This window comes from Bombus fervidus, chromosome 1 (genome assembly GCF_041682495.2).
Source record: "Bombus fervidus isolate BK054 chromosome 1, iyBomFerv1, whole genome shotgun sequence".
Classification (NCBI taxonomy): Eukaryota; Metazoa; Arthropoda; class Insecta; order Hymenoptera; family Apidae; genus Bombus; species Bombus fervidus.
In genome coordinates this window covers 5,516,873-5,538,543 of record NC_091517.1, presented here as the reverse complement: position 1 = coordinate 5,538,543, position 21,671 = coordinate 5,516,873, and the positions used below count along the sequence as shown (strand labels likewise).

The following is a 21,671-nucleotide window of genomic DNA, read 5'->3' as shown; positions in this document are numbered from 1 at the left end:
CAACGTATTCGATTCGACTAGCTCACCCATAACTTGTGTTTCTCGAATATCTTCTAAATATTCTCGCCTCGATTTGCCTGGATTAATTAGTTTCATCGAGGTTCGTGGAAGCTTGGCTGTTTATCTACGTGATACGCCCCGGAAACGGGGTTTAATAATCGAGCGTGAATTCGCTCATTAACGTTTCGCTTAGGGATCAGGTGGAAGAGAAAGAGAGAAGGGACGAGGATAACCATTAAGCGAGGACGAGCTGATAACAGAGTTATCAGCGATTCGTACCGCGTGACAGGCGAAGATAATCGTATCGGCCATTGTATTCGTCTCGATTCAGTAGGAAGTTGGAGCACTGTGAGCGGAGCTAATCTCGCTTCGTGCACAGAGATGGAAGAGAAAGAGTAAAGAGAGAGGTTGTTAAGTCGGTTACTTAAACGTTTCGCTGACCGTCGCCTCGTGTTAAACGTTATCTAACTTTATCGTTCTTTCTCGGTTAATGAGATACAAACGTGCGCGAAATCGTATTGTCGTGTGATAATGGGATCAAGAGTCGACGATCGATCGCTGCAGGCTCTCCTATGCAAGCAGCTCGGGAATGACTCCGTTTGGAGAATTTTCTCCGTTATATAATCAGCGATGTGAAATTACGACTGTACGCGAGCTAGCGAAAGAGAAGGATAGAAAAGAGCGAGGAAGAATTATTGTTTCAACGGTCGAGCAGCGATTTCCAGTACTTTCTTTTCGAATTATTAAGAGTTTTATGGACGAGTCTGGTTGTAAGATATCGATTTACTTATTTCCTTGAAACGTTGTATATCTGCGTGTCACTACAATCGCGAAAAAATTTAATTCTCCGGTAAAAACCACAGGATCCTCGGTCGAATTCAATTTTCTCCCTCGTATTCTCGGGAAGAGGTAGCCGTCGCTTAACCAACCATGTACAACCAATTAAACGATTTGCTCGATTAACAGGTTAACCGTGTTGTGCCCTCGTCCGACAGAATATCAACGTTTAACGGTTAACGACCGATAGCGGACCACCTGAAACGTGGACGTAACGAAAATAGAAGCAAAGGCGAAGAAGAAGAAAGCAGATGCGTTCCAACTTTCGCTTTCGCTTTTAATTTCGCAAGCCGCTTTTCCACCCTCCACTCCCTCCACGAGTGGTCGCAACCCTTAAATTCTACGATCTTTCTCGTCTTCCCCTTGCTTTATCCACCCTCGTAACCTGCCTGAATCTCTCTTTGTCCGTGTTTCCAGGGATCCGTAACCCCCCGTTGTCCGTCTTTTCCATCTTGGTTTCCTCACGTTTCATCTTCGTTCGTGCGACAACACTCCGCAATAATGGCGACAGTTGTCGTACCAAGGGCTACCCCGTTTTGTTGCTTTCCAAACGCGTCCCTGGTACGTCCAGTACGATTGCCTTCTCTCTTTTTTCTTTCCACCTGCTTTTCCGTGTTCTCGTTGTTTACCCTCTTCGCCGTTTCGTTTCTGTTATAACAGCTGTTTCTGGCTTGTATCTGAAAGATTTTGACGATGCGCGTTTACGGCACTGTTTCGAGGCATAGATAGAATTAGCATTTTTGTTGTTGTAAAGCCTTAGGTTACGATTGCAGCGGATACGTGTTTTGACGAACGAAACATCCGAAGATGGAAATATCAGGTCGTCCCGGAAGTTTCGTTTTATAAGGAAATAATAGACGGACAACGTTGTTTCTTTTATATTATTTTATCGAATTATGTATGATCCGTTTTGTTCTGTTGGAACTATGACACCTATTTGAAACGCTACAAAATTTCGTTTAATATTTAAGAGAGTCTCTTGGTTCGTTGTTCGCGATGATTCCGTTAGTATCATAGACTGGATTGGGAGGAGAAGAGACGAGGGTTAAAAATCGATTTCACGGCGTGATAAAGTTCTTTTCTTGGTTCCTGGTTGCTTCCTTTATTCCACGCTCTTCTTTCCGACGATTTGAGCGCGCCAATGTAAATGCAAATACGTTTCTCTCTAACCCGTCGTCTCGTCACCCCGTCGTCGCCTCTACTGGTCCTCTTTAAATTCCTCCGTGCTGAAGGACCGTCTGTCTTTTCTTTCAGCTTCGTGCCTCCCTTTGGGAATTATTACCACGGGTGACACGTCACTGACTGAAACGAAGGTAATGCGTTCATCATGCCAATGACTTCATAGATTGCAACGTCTTCTCTGCTCTCATCTTTTTATTCATTTTTCTTCCTTGTCCTTTGTTATCGATCTTATTTCTCTATTGCTTTTTTTCCTCTCCCGTTTCTTCTTTTCCGTTTTCGTTCGATCGTATTTCTTTGTTCTCATCGAAGCGTTCTCTCGATGGTAATACACGCATACTCGGTCGGGTTCGATCGATCGATATATTCCGGCCGACGTATCGCTTTAATAAATAACAGTTCGCTGTAAAAGGTAATCCGAAACACGGGAATCGCTTGAAAAAAAGAAATAAATAAATATCGCGCGAGAGGGCGGAACCGATCGAACAAAACAAAAAATGTGGGGGGAGTGGACGATGTGCGGCGGTGAAACGGAATCGATGAAAGGGATAAAATTTGAAGCACGTATATCGAATTTACGGAAGCTCTTATTAAAACATGTTACATATGTACGTCATCTCTTTCTCACCTTTTCTCCTTCTCTGTTTCTCCCTTCTTTTTCCATCGTACTTCGTTATTGGCGTGACACGTAATTTCGCGAGTCATGAAAATCCATTATTAAAATAATTCATAGTAATTTACGTGCAATTAATAATACGCTTTAAAACCTTTTACTTGTTGCAATATTTCCAACGGATACTATTTTTCCAAAATCATAAGTCGTATATACGTTGCGCCTCGTATATACTATTTCGATGGATATAAATGAATTTTCGTCGTCGTTTAAAATATAAATTTCGTGGAACGTTCGGCTTTCGGTGAACGATCTTCCAATTATTCCGAACGATGTACTTCCTCTCTCGATTCCTCGAAGAAGTTTGCGCTACATGGAAGCGTTCGAGCGAGGTATATGAATTATATAGGTGAGAAGGTATCGTGACGATTAGCTTAACAGCAGGGCTGCCTCGTTCGTCCGTTAAGCTCTCGCGTTTCTCTAAAACTCCCTCCGTATCCGTCCAAGTTCACAAACTGTCTGCAAACTGCTCACGGATAGGGAACGTGTTCGTTCAGGAGTCACCTACTTCAAAGGAAAACTCACGTACGAGCTGTACGAGTTGTTTCTTCTACGAAATTCCGTCGCGATTCTACGTTGCATCCCGCGCAATCTTTTTCCTTTTTCTAATCTTCGCAATGATCAAAAAACTGCATTATTCGTGGGTTTCGCGTAGGAAGATATTTCTATATATTTATATTCGTGTGATACATATTTGCATCATCGTGCGATCATGTTGTTTATTATATTAGCCGTGTCTCAATCTACCAATTGTTTCGATAAAAATCTCGCTTTAGTTTCAATCAAGAGAAAAATGTTTAACATTTGGAGAAAGTCTTTAGCATACAGTTGAAATCATGCAGTTTAATAACGATTGTTTCATATTGTATTCAAAATTTAAGAAATTTTTGAACGATTTTGTCGGAAATTTTCCAGTGCTCTGTCTTCTTTTCCTTCTCTTTTTGCTCTTCCCTCGTTTTATTTCATTCATTTTCATTATCTATGTATTTCATATCAAAGAGCTTATTCTCGTTATTTAATAATGAAATAAATGAAAAGACCAAGCGTTCCTCAGAATCGGCTTTTGCATAATTTTCAAGACCATCGTGTTTGAGATATAGAAGCCGAGTAGTTTCAAAGCGAAACACAAGGTACCCTTTTGCGTGCGTTCGCAGCGTACGACTCGTGCAGCTTGTTCATAGCCGTATAACGTTCAATTTCACGTTCCCTCTACGTACTCCACGATTATTGGAATTATCCTGAAAACGAAGCGGAAGAAACTTAATGTTTACACGGCGCAATGCAATTGAATTCCATTAAACTACATTTTTGAAACCGAGTCCCTTTTCAATTACATTATCTCAACGAAGAGAACCAAATAGCAGGTAGAACGCAGATAAAACAAAACCATTGGTTGTTCCGTGAACTTCCACAAAGTTCCTTCGACTCTCGAATACTTTGCCTTGCTCCTTCCACTTAAAATTTCAAATGGAAAACGAAGTCCAATTATTGTAACCAAAGTATACGCTCGTCCATTGCCGACGTAAAACCCACGGAATATTAACATCAGAAACGCTTTACGCACCGGTACCCGACCATTTTTCCCAGAAACTCCGTCGAGATTTCCGTATCGTTCAATTATTCTTAGTCGAGGTGGCGCGGCGTCAAAGGTTCCTCGCGAGAGAAACAGACGGAGAAGAGGAGAGAAAAACAGAGACAGTGGGACGAAGGAACACGTAGCAAAGAGAAAATGCATAGAGAGCGCAACGGCGGCAACGTGGGTTATACAGTTCCACGGTGAAGTTGGGAGCGAAACCCGTTTCATCGGATACCAAAGAGAGTCGTGAAGAGAGACAGAGCGAGGATCGGTAGAGGGAACCGCGTGCCAAGAGTGACGATGTAAACGTCATATATCTAGAGGGAAAGGATATTTCGATCTCGATGGGTGGGCCGACTTGTCCCAGCGGTGTATCCACGGGCCTCCACGAATTCCTGCGTATCGTGCAACGTGCGTCGAGAATCGAGAGGACGCGTCTATTCTCGAGATTGAGCCCGGCCAATTTCGTAGAAACGCGATCGTACCTTCGTGAAAAGCGATTCCGTCGCGCGACGCTCCAAATGTACTCGAGAATCGATCGAGTCTCGGGATCGCGAGTCCTAGGATTCTTCGAGGGAAAGGCGAATGCCTCTGTCGACTCGAAAGTGTATGGAATTGAGTCTTTCTGTCTTTTCCTCTTCCACGTTCTCCATTTCTTTGTAAAGAAAAGTGTCAGATTTTAGAGAAGAGCAGAAAAGAAGGGAATATTTCGTAAATCATTAAAATGCTAGGGAGAAAGTCGTTTCGATTTTCGCGGTTTCGAGATAATGAAATTTACCGGTGACTCGTTTCTGTTGACGAGCGCGAATCGAGTTCTGGTCGTAAGTGGGACGACTAACGGCGTAACGGTGTCTACCGGCGGCGACGACCGCGTTCCATCGCTGTTTTCCTGTAATTTCTGCGATTCGCTGCTCCCTTTCACGTTCTTGCGGCTCCGGGACTTGCGAAGATGCACTCGGAAAGCGAAGACCGTGTTAAACGTGTTCCTATACGGTATAGCAAGGGCTACGTCAGTCGTATAAGCTTCAACACCTTAGAAAACCTTTAACTTTACACAGAATCAAATTTGTATATCATGAGACGTCATTAATTTGTAATACGATAACGAAAGAATGACAAAATACTTTTGCTCCAGCGAAAAAAAATATTAAAAATGAGAAAATTATTTAAACGAAATGAGTCGAACGAGTGTGTAGTCTTCGTGAGATCGTTCCAAATTTTCGATAAAAGGTTCGACGATGTCTCTGGAAGCATTGCGTGATCGATAACCGGTTGGTGGATGCAGAGTCGCACACCTTAACACACCTCGTAAAACACGCACAAATGGATGTACTCGCCCTCCGTGTAACCTCGTGCGTAAAATACAGAGTCGTTCTCTCTGGCAATGTGTTTGCCTGGTTTTTGCACGGCGTGTTTCGCCGTTGCGTCGTTCGCCGTTTTTCCTCTCTTTTTCTATCTTTTTCTACTGCGCTGTGCACTGTGTACCGACGACTGAAACTTTAATCGAGGATCGTTTGGGTACTTTGCTTAGCGCGAATTCATACTGCGAATAGACGAACATCGTGCACGCTGTAAACACTATACTTTGCGACGAAAGTCGCGTTTATCGCAATTTCGCGAAAAAAACGTAGTGAAAAAGGAGGAACGCGATGCGTTCGTTTCACGATGAACCGCGTAACGCGTATTTTCCAATGTCTGCGTAGCAGAAATCGCGAAAAATATCCGGTTACGTTTTCCTTCTTCTTCTTACCTTTTACTCGAATAGAGGAGCGTCATCGTTCGTAAATCGTCGTCGCGAAAATAGCATCGTCCGAGGTCGTCGTATGCATCGCCGTCGGATTCGTTCTCGTGGCTCGTACGCGATCGTGAAAATTGCCTTAATTAGAAAAACGCGACGCTTGGTGGTGATCGACGTGTGTGCACGTGCGAGTTGGCGCGCTCCCGCTGCCTCGAAAGAGAGAACGTTTCCGCTCTATTTACATACGATTCTATCGGAGCCACGCCGCCCGTGTACGGTAGTTACTGCTCGTCGATTCATTCTTCGCGTAATTAACGCGAACGGAGATTTCGAACGGGAGCCTCGTTGATTAATGCGCTTTCAACTCGCACACTTGTTTCGATGGCGTTTGACACAAATTTTCCAGAATAATCATATCGATATAGTACAAAGTACCAAATTAGGGTCGTAATTTCTCTTGGAAAAAAGATCGTAATGTACGTGTATTCGTATATGTTCGCGCGTATGTAAAAGTCACAGCAATAGTAATTAACGATAACAGAGTAATTCCAGTTTTCTATTCATTGACCGTGATGCTTGCAAGCATCGAACGACTGGCGGAATTTTGCGAGGCCGAGCATTTTTACGTTTCCATGAAATCATCGAGGCGAAACAACAATTTTTCTTCGATTTTCAATCTCGCTACTCTCCGGCTCTGTGTGCAGTCTTTTCATTTCGCTCGAGCAGACTGTTGGAATAATACGAGACACAGGCGTTCTCTCATTGTTTTCTCTCGCGTATTTCCATGCAAACCGTCCGCTGGATGGAACAATCTATAACACGCGGTAATTTTCGATTGTTCCCCGGGTTACTGTCTCACGGAGGATCGTAATTTTACCGTTACTGTTTTGCTGCGTTTCGAGCTTGTTCCTTTCACGGCGTCCTGATTTCAAGGACGCTCCTCCAGTATGAAGTAAATCAGCAGAAATTTTAATAGCAGTTACGATACACATCTCTCGCATGCTTCCATTCATTCTTAATTACGTTTTGCACTAGTATTCTCGTTACCGATGCTCGTAAAGATACCTGATCTCATAATCCTTATCAAACATGATTTTCAACCATGAACTTCGTTTTCGAAGAAAAATGGAAAGAGACAAACACGGGATTCCAACATCCGCAAAAAATAACAATTATTCATTGTTTTAATTATTCTCTATCGAAACTATCATAAAACTGCTACTTTGGATGTTCTGACGCCGAAATTTAAGCTACGACTAATAAGATGAAATTTATGAAACCTTAACCGATGTATGCGTAACCTTTATAAATGTCTATATATTTTTATTTACGTGGTGCAACATCTATCGCATCAATTACCAGCTAAATATTGAAGCTTTCAAATATTAAGGCGAAACTTTTAACTGGCAAAATTTCAAACCTGCTTACGCGTCAGTTGGATAACCGTGACATTTTGGTTGCTACACAGGAATTAACGACGACGTAGCCGTAATCGAAGAATTAACTCTGTAACTCTATATTCTGCCGTCGTTTATTACCAAAATCCGCCATCCGCAGGCATCGTCGGCAGTTTAAGCCTTAAAATTCAGAGACGCGCAGAAATGGCTCGCATCTGGCAGAAAGACGACAGGCGAGGCCTATGGAAGAAGGAAGAAACGGTTATTCGGATAAAATGTTGATTCAGTTTGGGGAGGAGCATGGTTCCGTTGATTCCGTATTCCGGTAAGGACCTTAAACGGAATGGGAGAAACGAGCAGGACTGAAAACAGGGTAGATGGAGCAGGAAGGGCGGGGCGCGCGCGTGTCTGTGACAGTAATAACTGGTCCCCCGCGTTGCAGTTGCGCCGTCCACGAGGGCACTTGTCACCGGGGCTCGAGTTAGTTCGAGTTTAGTTGGCATGCGCTAATGCATACAGTCGTGGCGCGCCGCATACAATTATAAATGCGTTTATATCAGCGGACGTCTGGCCGCGAAGCGACCGTGTACGAACATCGACTTTCTCCTCTCTGCCGCTTCCGACAAACGATGTACATACGATACATCCGATTTGCTCTCACTTTTTTTTTTCGTTTTTCCTCGATCAGTTTCGTCGATTTTCTTCTTTGCGTTGTATCGTTCCCTATCGTCCCCTTTATTCGTTATCATTTTTATTCGTTTATTTATTTATCGAAGATAGTCCTTATCTCACCTGTTATTCGTTCTCTCTTTCGCAATTTATCTCACAAACGCATTTCTCGTAAAATATGAAATTGTCTATCGAATCTTCGTTGCATATGCAATATTCGCTAGCCAGAAATATCGGAAGTTATCGATTCTCGAAGCGAATGGTATTCCCTGGCTATGCTACAAGTTGTCTGGACTTTGTTTCGAATTTCCATGAACACGTTGTTCCCTGGGAAGACCGATCGAAACAGAGACGAGGAGCGAGAAGAGAATGCCGTGGCGAGGGACGAAAGACAGGTCCAAGGGTTTCCTCTCGACCTTCCTCTCCTTTTTTTTCTTCTTTTTCTCCCCTGTGCTGTTCGGAACTCGAGTCTTCTTCTTTCATCTCGTGGTCGATGCACGCGTGTGTCGTTCGCAGAACTTAGGTCGAGCACAATGCTTCTCGTTTATGAGAGAGAACCCCGGGGTGGTAGGTTTACGATTTGAAGCCAAGCCGTACATTCAGAGGGACGAGGATCGGTCGCGGCATATAGATGGATATACGGGAAAACCATGGAACGAAAAAGAAGGGGAGGAGTTATCTTCGTCTCGTGGGCCTTTCGACTGATATTCCAAAAATTCCTACGGCTTAATTGCCCTCCGGGTATAGAATCGATCTAATGTTTACTTTTATTTTCTTCCTTTGCCTTCGTTTTCTTTTCTTCGTTTTTGTCGTCGAGCCGGCCGAAAAAGGGAAGCTGGAAGGATCAGAGTTTTCACGGAAAAGAGGTTGTTCGATGAAGTTTCTTCGGGTTAAATTGATCGTTCGATCGTGAACAGGACGGATTTCATAAGTTTGCTTTTCGGAGAATAATAATCACGGTGGTGTATCGCATCGATCGATCTACGTCTACGAGAAGACGCATCGTTCTCTTCTCCTTTACAATGAAACGTAACCTTTAAGCGACAAACGAACAGCGCAACTTCTGATTTTCCAGCTACCTGATCCGACAAGGAACGCTCGGAGCGAATGTAACTTCCTTCTTCCGCTCTGTGAACGCGAGCGGTTTACTTCACTAGGGTTCCGTTACGAATTTGGCAAGACAGTTACCACGGCTTGATTTTATCCGAAGCTCCAATCCAGGAAGCTACTACGTACGTTGCCGCGAACGATCCTGTGCGTACGCTCACACGATTATTGTCAAGGACTCTATCTATGACTATCGCGTAATTATCCGCTAGCAATTTTATCGTGCGCCGTTATGTCAAGCGCGTATGATCACCGTTGAAATTGTATTGTCAAACGCCACGGTCGATAGAACCGAGTAATGTAAGCGTGTCGTTTTTCCGTGGTACTTTTCCGATATTTTCTATCTTGCACGCGCTCGATTTACGCTCTGTGAGATAGGATGTTTTGCATTTAGTTCATCTCGCGTTTAATCGTTCGAACCACGGAGAAGAAAATGATACAGGTACGTTGCAGACGAGAATATTCGTTTTAAATGAATTGCAAACATGAGACTTTATTGAAGAAATTCTTTGTTATGGACAATAATATTGTTCAATTGGTATCTTTGAAATTAATCGAGATATCGATACGAATATTTAGAAATGTATTACATAAGCTTTGATTATTTCTTCTCCGTTATTCATTTAACGTTATTTAAATTACAGGTTTAAAATATTCTCTTATAAAATATCTCGTACTTATACATTTTATGTAACTTGGTTATTTCACATAGTGTGTATTAATATATTTTGCCACTTGTATATCCGCTATCTTATATCAAACACAGTTATGACACATGCGTACAGTTATTATTATCTTTAAAATTGTAGCATTAAATGTTGCAGTTGATAGGATCGAATAATTCAAACGCGTGCAATCGTATCATATTTTATCGTACGTATTGTTTTCTACTATCTTTTTCCGATATTTTCTATCTCGTTATTTCCTACACATGTTCATGTCGCGTTCCATTCGATAAAATATTTTGCATTTTCCACTTAATCACCGAAATGAAGAGAGAAAGAAATATAGGTGTGTTCGGAAAGAGGATGCTCGTTTTGTATGAATTAGAAACGCGAGAAGTTAATGTCCCGCGTTTCGCTAGTTGTATATCCGCCACCTTTCCGTATTATGTTCTTAGGGAAAGGAATATATCGTCCTTTGGGGACGCATCTGTTGCGGGGCCATAAATTTCCACCCCCGTTCTCGGAGTGCCACCTTTCATTCCCTCTTGCGCGTTTCCCCCTAGGTCTGCGCGACCGTTGGTCCGCGACTCGTAAATCATCCCGATCACAATTTTTCTAATTTGATCCAACCACCCCGCACGAATTATCGGTCCGCGTCACGATCCAATGGACGCATAAATGTTGAATGTCAACCAGCAAATTGGTCGAGACCTTTTCAAGTCTGAACACACAGTGTCGTCGTTGTTTCCAGGGAATATTATAATCGTTACTGCATTTCCTATTTATTCTGATACGCTAAGAAAGTTATCTATATCGTTCAATCGTCGAAATTCTATTTTCTTATTTATCTACTTATTTCGAAAAGTAAGGTATCCGGATCTCTAGTACAGCATTATCAGGATAATATTAACTCTAAAATACGGCCATCGATGTAATCTGTACGGTTGGAACGATCTTCAACGGAAGCTTCTTACAGTTCTGCATCCGTATTTCATTCGTTAATTAATGATATTTCCTCGTCTCAACGACGACATTTCCATTTCACTGTTCATTTCAGACAACCATTCGTCACAGAATTCTAGATATCATATTAAACTCCGATCATAGAAAAACAACTTAAGATACGAGAAGGATAAATTCACGACAGCTCGGTAACGTAAGACTAGATCGGTCGTGGCAGCCGCAAACGATCCGGGTTGACTGCGTTTTTGGAGGGTGGGAAGTAAGATTTGATCGGACAGGTAGAGGAGGGTAAGAGGGTGAAAAAGAATTAACGATAATCGACGGAAGGCAATCCAGTATCCTTGGAAGGTCTGGTTCAGGGCTGGTCTTCTGAAAGAGGCTATGACGGTCGTGCCGTTGGCGATGGCGATAGTAATATCGATTTAGCAAAGGTTCTTCCCCGCCTCCTCTGCCTCCTTACCTCTTGTATATACTACGTGCTCCGTAACCGAGATAAACTCCCACCGTATTCCTCCTCCTACTCATCTTTGCTGCCAGCCCGCCTCGCGCTCACCGGTCCTATACCTCGTTTTATCTGGTTATTTATTTCTCGTTGCTGGTTCTCTTTACCCGTTACGCGTTTCCAGCTTCTTTTGCGAGGTCCTCCTTGCCCTCTCTCGCTTAAATGCACGTCGTCGTACGGGAAGAGCATGAGAAACGCCGTCGGGGCAACGATAATTACGGTCTGTCAGTGGATCTGTTTTTGGTTTATTCAAAAATCACGAAAGGTCGACGGCAGCGAAGAAGTCCGGTTGACCTTTGTACAGCGCAGAGGTTAGAGATCGCATATAATCTTTGATTCTCCGAAAACATAACGCTGTTTATCGAAATATATTCGTTACATATTCTGTTATCGTTTTCTTATTTAGATTGCGAATATTTATGATTATATAGATAAAGATTCGTTTGCTCTATGAATTATCGTAATCAGATACGAATCTAGCTTACTTCAGCATGTTATGTATATCCAGTTCATTTTTAGAGCTTTGGAGGTTTCATGAATGCATAAACACGTACAATGTAATTATATTCACGCATATAACATTTAGTACGATTTCCTCGCTTTAGCGAATATATTAAGAGTTACCGTAGTGAATGAGAGATTCTATTTTATCTTTTACTATCTTTTACTAATTAGTATAATTCATGATTTATAAACATTACGTGCCCTCTTACTCGCCGCGACAAAGTAGAAAACAAAGTGAATAGATTTATTCCAAATAAACGTACGATTAGTTTCGGAATATTTAAAAAAGAAATCTACATTATTGAATATACATTGAACCACATATACATATTTATAGTTCCTCGCGTAAATGTGGGGACATTACGCGGTTTATAATAAGCCGCATTTCGCAATGCAGCACGGTGTTGGAGCGTGCATCTCCGTTTTATCGCGTTACTCGTGACTTAATTCGCTTGCAACGTGTTGCTCGATAGTCGATCGAATCCAGTGCTAACGTTTACTTTGTATCGACTGTAGACGTATATCGAACGTCTGATAAACATTGAGATTTCTTGTAGCTCGGTGAATTATTTAACGAAACATTGCTGAGCGCTCGAATCAGGTTACATTGGTGATAATAATGATCGATTGGTGATTCTCAAATACGTTCTCCGGCGCGATTTCGTAACGCTCGAACGGAAGATCTAGAAATAAAATTTCATTAGCAGCTAATTGCCACAGTCGGTATAATACTCGTGGCGAAAGCGTTTCAAACTGTCGATACCGATTCGATAAATTCTCTCCCGCGAGAAAAATCGGTCTTTGGATCTCGAATTTCTGTTTAATTTCATTAGCGTTCGTCGAGAGAGTGGCTCTCGCGGAACGGAATCGATCGATCTCGATTGAATTCCACGCCGTGTCGTCCAATGGATCGATCGATTTTAGTTAAGTTGGACGCTCGGATGCGGAGGTCTCGCAACGATAACGAGAAATTATCGTGTCGATGCCACTCGCGTCGAAATAAACTCTCGTAGTTTTTAGCGTTGCGTCGTTTCGTCCGGGTATTCAAGTGGGTAAAATCCGTGGGAGCAGCACGGCGACGCTTTGAAATATCAGCGCCGTTTCGTAGCGACGTTACGCTTCATAATTCAACCGGTACCTTTCCTGTGCCTCTCTCTCTCTCTCTCTCTCTCTCTCTGGATGTTGCCTCGGCCCGGCCCGGCACCGATCGAACGGTTGTAATTTTTATAAAAATAGAAGCTATTCTTCGACGAACACCGTTTCATATCGTCCGCTGTACCGTTCCATGTATTATGGATGTGTTTTTCGTGGAGTCGCGTGAGTGATTCGCCGAGCTCCACTTTACGGAGAAAGCAATGCATTCTTGCGAGCCAGCCGAGTAAAGAAGTTCGATTTATTTTCGAACGTTCAAAACCCTACGATCTTTGTACGATATTTTTGATAGGGATAAGTATACTCGAACACCTTCCAATTGCTGTTATTTCCGCAGAGATCTCGTTGTATACAACGAGGTATAGGAAAGAGATATACGAAATAGATATACGAAAGATACGATTATGAATTCTCCGGGAAGCCCAATTACTTCGATATACCGCTATCTAACGTATTTCGCGAACTCGCGAAAGAACACGCTGCATTATATAAGAAGCGTAAAATGTATCTCGAGGTTAAGGGATATACTCGTTTCGTCGGCGCATCGTTGGAATGCAGCGAGTCGTACAACAATTTGCTTAGGATAGCGACAGGAATAGAGATAGGAACGAAAGTTCGGGGAGGAGATAGAAGCAAATGGAAAAGGGAAAATTACGTCTGGTAGCATGCAACATCCGGTAAGGAACAGAGAAAGGTAGGTAGTACGCGAGACGTCTTTCATCCCGTTCCATCTCTATTGTCCTCCTTGCGAGTCTCTCTTCGGCAAAATCGTACTAGTAATGAGGAAGCAAGTTCTCGTCTCGGGAATTAGAACCTTTATTTTTCTCTCTCTTTCGTCCTCTCTTTCGTTCTCCTGGCTTCGTGAAAACTATGACGCTTCGTTGGTTTTGAAGTTGGGTTACCATTACCTGCTGTTTCCCTTTTTTTGTTTCGCTTTGTCACGTTACGTAAACCCGTTTCTATGGTTCTTTACGCTTTTAATGCAAACCGGCTGCCGTTAAACGACTAGTCTTTCTCTGGTTTCTGTCGTGTTCGACACGATACGTGTACACCGTAGTCGATAAATTGCTCGCAGAAACTGAATTCGTAATTAGTTACATTTTCATATTTTCCTGACTAATAATTTCACTTTGTTCGTATGATAATATATTTACACTGGGTGTTACCTATAGCTGCAATGCCATGCAATGCATATCTGATGAAGAGTGTTGAAAATTTACAAGAGGTTTGAGGTTTCAATTAAGATTTTCTTGAAACAAAACATGGTATGAATTCGATAGAAATATCTAAGGGTTTGAAAATTGAAACGAGATACGTCTTAGATTGCATCAAGACGCGGGGAACAAGGCTGTACTATACACTGACCGATTGTACATGGAACAAGAAATACACAAAAGAAGTTTGAAGTTGGGGAGATTTTCATCGAAATGGAAAGTTGAGTCAACGGTTTATCGACTGGCTGTCGTATTGACAGTCGACGGTTCGCGACTTTGTAAGTCGAAAGTGGTTTATTCCATTCGGTTTTCGCTAGAAATCCAGTTTGCTTCTAAGGTATTGAAAAATAACAAGTTACGGGAACTAGAAATAGCGAGGTCTATTTAACGCGTATAAATGTAGCACCTAAATATGATAATTGGAGGAGCGAGTAGTAAAATGTTTGAAAGAAAAGAGAAATCCGGAACAACTATGGAGCCTGTAGAAGCGAAGTGGATTAAATGGAGCGCTATTTTTCGACGATCCTTGTTACGGGTTTCGAGCTTTCATTATCGATTCGCTCATTGTTACGTTTTACTTTGGACCTTTGAGTGTTCCAGCGAAATCCAATGGAGCACGGAACGTTTGGACGTACTTAACCGTCTTATAATCATTGTTTTACCATCGTGGGTTCTTCTAAGTTCCTAAGTTCTATTCCCGTGTAAAAAATGTAATACTAGAATTACCGAGGAATAAACTATGAAATAAAAATGTGGCGAAGAATAAAAGAATATATCTTGTTCTCATAATTCACAAAAAATCAGAACGTGTCCCTAAAATTATATCATTTCTAAATCAGTGGAATTGTTATAAAAATGTTACGAGTAAATTATGAGTATTATTTAAACTATTCTCATCTCTTTTCTTCTTAATCTTACCCCAGTCGTACGTGAAGGGAGAAGAAACGACAAGCTGTTGGCCATTTAATTCCGAATGATAAGACAAGGGTCAAATATGCAATAAGAAAAAATAAAAGAAATTACTCTTTGCTCCCTTGACCAACATTTCCATCGTTTAATCTCAGCTTTCAAGACTCTCCCCGCCGCTCTTAAATACTTCTAGAATCCTACGGCGACTCTCTGTATAGTATAGACGATGACTTTAACTATCGTTTTCCGATAACCTTTCCATTTAAAAACTGTTCACATTAACGCTAATCGTCGGACCGATACAGATCGATCCATCGCTATGCTCGCTTCGTTATCCGATGCCACAATAGTTTTATTGTTTGTCCAACTATTTTTCCCCATTAACTAGCTATTAGATTTTCTTTGTTTATACCTAATTGATGGGTTTAAACGGTAGCCGATGTAAATTATCTAAAGATATGAAATAATGTAATATGAATTTGTTTTATTTAGGACAGGATTAATTTATTAATTTATTTAACAACACGTTATTTATAACTTTTAACGGTCAATTTTAAATGTATGTTTATTCTTTACACCAAAAATTTCAATTTCTTTTATTTACCATTTCTAGTCCTCAGTTCCTTTTCCTTTTGCAAATACTTAAACCGCCTTGCACAACTGTACAGTGCTAAGATGTCAATATCGAGCAATGCGAAGTTATGGCTGCTATCTCGTTCGTTATATCCTCGTTCATCTATAGTACATCGCGATTGTCTACGTTATTATCCAAATATTAATTATAATTATATCAAAGACACCCGTTAAAATATCAATACGTTAATATCAAGCAAGAAGAGATTTTCCTCGAAGCTATATCGTTATCGTCGTTCGGTGTTCGATAGCTATCATTACTGGCGTCGTTGCTATTTTACGCAAATTGTAATCTGTTCCACGGTAGCACAAAGGAACTAGCAAAGTCGTCTAAATGTGTATCGTAAGGTCATGCAGCGTATTAATATCTAGATATCACGGTACTCCAGCATGAAACATGATAATCTATTGATAACGAACGGGACGATTGCGCGTATGACACGATTGGGTCGCAATTGATTTGATGCGTGAATTCGATCGCAACGAGAAAACACACGGGGGAGCGCGTCGATTTTTTGGCAGCCGCGAAATAATAAAAATAGTTTCTGCCGTGGTAATGGAATCTGCTGCTGGCAACGGGAACACTCGTATTAATAGCCCTTCGTATTTTTAGTTAACGAAAAATACGGCATACAAATCTGTCGGTTATTGTTTCGAACGAGCGATCTATTCCAAGCGGAAAAATTCAACTCGTATCGCTTTGAGTAATGATAAAAAAAAAAAAAAAAAATCACGAATGTTGCAAGTTAATATACATTGCCGGTTGCATTTCTCAACTTAGCCTCGTAAACGTGGTATCATTTGAATAATCCTATTAGATAAAGTATCCACAATGTTTAAATACTGATTTAGCTTATCACTGAAAAAATACTAAAATGTTCTTCAATGGCACATTTCGTAACTCTGAGCGATCAACATAACATGATAAACGATTATTCTTTCAATTATAATTAAACTGACCATTCCATATTTTTACAAACATAACCGATACTTTAATGTGCAACATAAAAGACAGATTACAAATTTTTCTGTATTTACGAAAAATTTGAAGACGAAGAAATATACAGAATACATGTAACATATAAAAATATGTATATAGAATATCTAAAATATTTTTCGATACGTCGTAGGTAAAATAATTTTCTCCCTACGTTCTTTTTAATTATATTCATAAATATGAATTCAATAACGATCGACCGTATTCAATCTCTAATGACGATTATCCCTCTCTGTCGAAAAAATAAATGTGTCTGGCGTTAGTTTCTTTGGTTATCCGCGATCAAAAATGTTGTGCGTCGGAGAAACGTGGAATGACTCGCGTGTAAGTTGCAAACAAGTAAGGGTGAACCGAGAAAAAGCACGTGCTAAGCCCAGCGAGGAAACTGCTGGATCGGCAATGTCAAGTTACGCAAATTGATTTGCTCAAATTCGCTAGTGCACAGTATGTCTGGTCCGCTCGTTTTTATCTTTATCGGCTATCTTTCCTGGGGCTTTCTCCACGAGTCAACATTCTTGCGGGCGAAAAGCGTGGAATCTCGCGCGTCTCTCTCGTTTCGCGCTATTCTGGCGCACAGCTTGTTCGCGCGAGCTAGCGGAACGTCCCGTTTGCGTTCCACCTCGATTTCAGCTCCATTCGCTCGTTCGCGTTTGTAAAGGAGATATCGATCGTTTTGTTTCCGTCGTTCGTCGGATCGCTTCTGTTTATTCATTCAGGATGCTGGAACGGATATTCATTGTTCGTAGCAGGTTCGTTAGTTTAAAAAGTGGTTTTTAATTGATTTATTAAGCCGCGTTTAAATTTAATTTTCTTTAAAAAATAGCGTTTGGTATTCTTCGTGTCAATTTTTTTATCGGCGGAGATTGAAACGGAACGTGCATTGCTTTATACAAGGAATTAACCCTTATCTTAAGCAATAACGTTATATTATCAGACAATATATCTGTGGTATAAAATATTTAATCGAACGATTTCCAATGAATCGATCAAAATCGTACTCGTGTATTTTTAACGCAGTCTGTCACTGCCAACCATGGATGGCTATCGAACGATTATACACATAGATGATTGTATAGTTAGTTGCTACGCTCTCGCGACTCAGATATCGATCGTTTGGGCTCGCGTTACCCGCTAATTGTCGTATCAGACATCGATCACTCGAGTAATTCGTCGATTCCGATATCGTTGATGTATTTACGCAACGAGCAGGGTAGACCTTGATCATCTTATCCGTGAAGCTCTTTAATTTTAATTACTTATCGATCGTGACTCCGTGCATCGTGCGCTCCACGCGAACATCGATCCGTCGCCGACTCTTTCTTACACTCGCTGCAGGCGTTCTCAACGTGGTGCACGCGTCAATGAATGCGAACCTGCTCGGTCACCGTCGCGAGTGTTTCGCTATTTACAAGCCAGTGGGTAATTAGTTTCAAGGTTACGCTAGTCATGCATATACAAACTCGATCAGGATCTCGGTGACTTATCGCGACGCGTCTGGAATCAGCTGAGCGATATATGTACTTACGCTATTCATGCAGATAACGACTGTACGAATGTGGGTTAGGGACACTAATATTTGTCGAATTTTTCCAATTTATTCGTCTAACTAAGCGATCATTGCGCGATATATTTTTCTTCTTCGTCATTTAATGTAAGCAAGGAATAAATGAATTATGCATGAGTTTACGGCTGGGTTCGATTTCAATATTCATGAATAACAGTCAGTACAACAGTTTCGCTTCGTGGCATACGACTACTACTCTGTAAAGAGTTACGTTTCGTTTTCTGTATCTATAAACGACGATTAATAGTAAAGAAATTATGAGCTTTATAGCTGTATATTTGTATACACCGAGAACGTACCTACATAGTCGTAACTAAGTACTTTGATATCTGAAAGAATCGAGTCGTGTAAAAGTAATACTCGAACTTACAGTAATCATATACAACGTATACTTTGAGTTCACTTTACTTGTATATATAGTGCAAACAGGAAGTTAGCACAAGTTTCTCATTAAGGTACTCGTAAAGCGATCGAACCTTTTTCGTCAAGATTACGATGATCTTCTGAGAATACACATTTATTCTTTATAGAATTCGAACCATTTCCTTCGAGTCTACCTTCTTTTTCTTTAAAGAACTCGCATGATATTCGACTCTTTTTAGTGAAATGACAATATTTTCGATCTTCTTGTAATAGATATATCTCGAATAACATTTAGTACAACGAACAAACATACGCGTCTACTGTTATGAGTCACGCATCGCGTAAGCGTTTACAAATTTATTTATTAGTTCCTAGTCACGTTTACTACCAAGCAGTCGAGTTAGCAGTGAAGCAACCTACTAAATCGAAGATAAAGATAGGGACGAACGTTTAGACGCGATTCGAAGAGACCCTTACGCGTGACGTTAAATCGATACTAGTCCTCTTAGTCTTATCCTTACGACTTAGACCATGAACGTGAACCGAGATCGGATTTTCAAGTTTGCAAGAAAGTAATGCGGCGCCTTGACGCAGGCGCTGAATAAGGACTGTTTTGTCGCGTTTTATCGTCCGCGGGGTCGCGTAATTACACGATGGGCCGCGCCACCCACCTGCGTTCGTACTGTATACACGCTCATTCACACCGGTCATTGTTGCGGACTATACACCAAGAGCGTAGTTGCGATACGTGTAGAGAGTCTGCTTCGCGTTGGTTCGAGCTGAGAGCCGTGAATCTGCGTGGGCCGCGAAGGACGCAGTCAGAGCAACGACTTCATTTGTTATCGACCTCATAGGAAAGGTCCGCGAAGGTTCTCGGGGCTAGTGGCTTCACGGTTAGTCCACGTAAAAATATCGAGTCCTTTTTCGGTGTTGCGCGCGCGCGCCCTTCCCCCTCTAATATTTCAAGGGAAACTGGTTGCCGCACCGAGAGAACGTAAACTCGAATTTTTCTCGCTGCTGATGCCTTGATAAAGAAACATCTTTTAATTCCATGGAAGAGAAATCCTTTGTAGCTTTTGGTAGATTTGGTCTTTGGTGGAGTTGCAAGGCGTAACGAGGAATGTTATATCACGTCGTGTAATTAGTTCGTTAGCATTACAAAAAAAAAAAAAAAAAGAAATTGTTACATACGATCTATTTAGTCAACGGTATTATTACTTTGTAGTATTGGCCTTTGAAAATAGATCAAACAATTTATTCACCTTACTATCCATTCCAAAGTTTTCATTTTTTTATCAAAACAATCTGTACAATTCTCAAATTATTTGATGATTACTCGTGAAAACAATTTTCCGAATATTGAAATAATTAATATCCCAATAATATCACCGACAATCATCCATATTACTAAGAGCCACTTCGTAAATCTGTAAGTATGTTGTACGCATGTATGTGATCGAGGACAGATTTATGATTGAGATTTTCGTTCACGAAACGCAACGATTTTTGTTACAGTCCAAGCGATGAATCGTTTTTTTCATCGTCAGATTTTTGTATGTTTTGGATGTTCAATTTACGGAGGAACAATCGCTGATAGTTATCGAAATATACGCATAGGCGGCGGAATAAAACCCGTACCATGGAAACGAATTTTAATTTCCCCATGGACTGTAACTTTATTCAATCGCGTTGTTTCGGCTATTTTCGTTTGTAACGCCAAAGCAAACGCAAGTATCGACGTTTTTCGATGCTCCATGTTTCCCCATGTAGAAGTTGTTATACAACGCGACTCGTATAATACCGGAGCTCGAAATATCTTCGTTATATTTCGACGTGGCGAGAGAGACGCGGCGGACGCGATCGATATTTCAATGAAATTAACTTTAACACGGATCGTTTTAATCTATGGGATTTAAATAATAAACAGAAAACACGTATATAAAAATATCGTTTTTAAATACGACCAAGTCGCGGTAAAAGCCAGTTCCTGATATTAAATTCCACCATTAACTTGTTCACCTAATTGCTTCCACGGAAACAAGCACGGTCGACGTATTAATCCTCTCTCACGATTACTCTCACGATTATACAACGTTTTGAAATGATTATTCACGCGAATACATCTTCCTCGGTCGGTATCTATTTTCGCGTAAACTGATTTAAAACAATTCCCTGGAATATCGGAGCTTGCTACGAATAATAGATTTATATTATCCGTTCATTACCGTAAGGACGAGAAAAGGACGGTCGGTGATCCGCGTGCGGTCAGAAACGAGCCGCGATACTTTGGTAACGCGTTCGTTCCCGGCGCGTTATCTCGAATATGTAATCTTATCCCCGATCTGTAAACACCGAGAGATAAGTACCGGTGGATAAGCGGTTACAGGTGGTTCTCCTCGTTTCCTCCGTCTCTTTCTATCTCTCTTTCCTCTTTCTCTCTTGATATTTCCTCTCATCCTGGCTTTTACGATCTCTCCTTCTCTCTTGCAAGCCTCTTCTCAAACTGCTTCCCGTCGCCTTCATCTGGCGCCACCACGGCGCACAGCACGCCGCTTGATCGAGGATTTGGATTTCGTTTGGGATAAAAATCAAAATTTGCGGGCCATGTCTGGACGTTCGCGGGCCATGTCTGGACGTTCGCGGTCCACGTTCGCCACGTTCGAGCGTCTTCCAGCTAAATGAATATGTAGCAGATATGCGCGTACATAGATATAGCTTCCCGGGACGAACGACTGCTCCGATTTAAAATGGATAACGGGTACCGTGTAAACGCATCGAATAGATCAAAGTGATTTCGAGTTGATGCTCTTTCGATCGCAAACGAGCATTTTTTCAGTGGCTTTTTGTTATCTGGTTTATTGACAGTTTAACACGTTGGCTTCTGAGCGAGTTTTGTGTGTCTTATTCGTAAATAAGTATCGTAAACACTTTATCGACATTATGGCAACTGGTGACACGACACTAATGCCGAGTGTTAATTAACAGTACGCAATACTACTAATCTTTATGTAATTGTTACATTACTGCCT

At 41.3% G+C, this 21,671-nt stretch overlaps 1 protein-coding gene across 5 annotated transcripts in view; it reads left to right on the top strand.

Annotated features, from left to right (window-relative positions):
* The window catches only part of LOC139991003 (uncharacterized), a 327,915-nt gene that overhangs the window by 13,646 nt on the left and 292,598 nt on the right, over positions 1-21,671 (top strand). Inside the window, exon 2 of one of the 5 annotated variants that reach the window (XM_072010753.1) lies at positions 2,092-2,150. The exons of the other annotated variants lie outside the window; for them this stretch is intronic. The gene's annotated coding sequence lies outside the window, so the exon portion shown is untranslated. The remainder of the gene's footprint in view (positions 1-2,091; positions 2,151-21,671) is intronic. 5 annotated transcript variants of the gene reach the window in all.